The following is a 1,616-nucleotide window of genomic DNA, read 5'->3' as shown; positions in this document are numbered from 1 at the left end:
ATTTTCTTCTCCAGGGGATCTTAAATCATGAAAAACAAGCCAAAAAAAGAGAACTCCATGAATGAGAACACAAGAGAACAACAACAGAGAATAAAGGGGGATCACACGCAGACGGGCTAGTGGCTGCTTTTCATCCTAAAAGCCCCAGTCAAGGCTGTCAGGCTGAGACACACCCTCAGTTACGCTTCAGGGTTCTCAGGGGCAAGACAACTTGGCAATGAGGGTCAAGACATCAGCTCAACAGAAGGAGGCATCAGGGGCTTGGCAGAACCCAACGTGAGGACTGCATACAAGAGCTACAGCCACCTTTGCTCCAAAACTGAGTGCCAGGTGTGCAGTGCCCACCCCTGCTGGTGGCTCTGGTGACGCCAGGGCAGGGGTCACAGGAAGTCACAGCCCCTGACTTGCACCTGCAGAGAGCGAGGCTATGAGAGCTTGAATCCGAGGTGCGGACTCCAGTCAGCAACCGGAGGAACCCCAGGTGCTGTCAGGTGTCAGGTGAGCCTCTAAATGAGGACTGAGGGGATCCCCTACCCCAGAAAGGAGTGCACCCACCTGATGAGAGCTCCACCCCAACCCTGGGAGACACAAGCAGGTTCAGGCTGAGCTACCACACGCTTCCTGTTTGGCAGTCTGATTGAGGTGGCGGCCTTTGTGCACAGGGCTCAGGGTCCCTGACCTACAGGTCCAAAAGCAGAGTTCCCTGAGTGAGTCTTGTGGGGACCCACACACCCAGCCCCTCCACCCCACCCCCCACTCCCCAGAATAGCAGTGAATCACTGAGCCTTTGCAGGACTATTGGCCCTGGGAGGCTCCTGGCTGGGGGTAGCTGAAGTGCTGCTGATTTGCTTGGCCATTGCAGTCTGAGGGAGTGGAAGCCTTAGTCTGGGGCAGGTGGTGTCATGTCACCACAGGAAAGCATCTCAGACCATGCAGGAATCCCAATGAGGACCCCAAGTGATTTCTTAGGGAATCTTCTGACCCCAAGAAAGAGGATGTGCACAGTGTCTGCTCCTCTTGTCAGCTCTCCATGTCCTGTCGTGAGGTTCTCCTCACTTCCATTTTGGGGTTTCACCAAGATGAAGCCTTGATTGGAAGGGGGCCACAAGCAGTAGATAGAGTGGGCACATTACCAACCAGAATCCAGTTTGAGAAGCGGATGTGAGAATTGTGGGGCTAATCAACCCAAGATGGAGGGGACTTCAAAGAGTCCTTCCCCTGTTATCAGCCCTAAGAAGCTCAGGGATTTATATAGGCAGAGGCCACCCCTTTTTTCCTCCTCAGTGTCTAGCTTTTGCTACTGGCGCAGGGAAGCCCTTGTGAAGGTTGATGGAGTGTCTTTCCACAGTTTACCCTGGAGTAACTCAGAATGATAAGGCATTCTTGTATGCAGAGGGATTGACATCAGTTTGCAGAATGGTCAGACCTAAAGCCCCACCAACAGTCAAGAGAAGGACCCTTAATGATAACTGAAGGAAAGTCAGGATCACAAAAAGTGCAACCTTGCTCCATTGTCACTGCTGAGAGGCTACAGACAGGGCTTTCAGGTGCCCTGATGCCCTTCTCCAGATCTCAGTAGGTGGAGGTTTTGTTCTGAGGAAGATTCCCATACTAGC

General features: G+C 52.8%; 1 pseudogene; it reads left to right on the top strand.

The window, feature by feature from the left end:
• The first annotated feature begins 217 nt into the window (after positions 1–217).
• LOC128069613 (melanoma-associated antigen B16-like) overlaps positions 218–1,616 on the top strand; it is a 3,106-nt pseudogene continuing 1,707 nt past the window's right edge.

This window comes from Budorcas taxicolor, chromosome X (genome assembly GCF_023091745.1).
Source record: "Budorcas taxicolor isolate Tak-1 chromosome X, Takin1.1, whole genome shotgun sequence".
NCBI lineage: Eukaryota > Metazoa > Chordata > Mammalia > Artiodactyla > Bovidae > Budorcas > Budorcas taxicolor.
The sequence above is the reverse complement of the archived record's forward strand: the minus strand, read 5'-3'. Positions and strand labels throughout refer to the sequence as shown.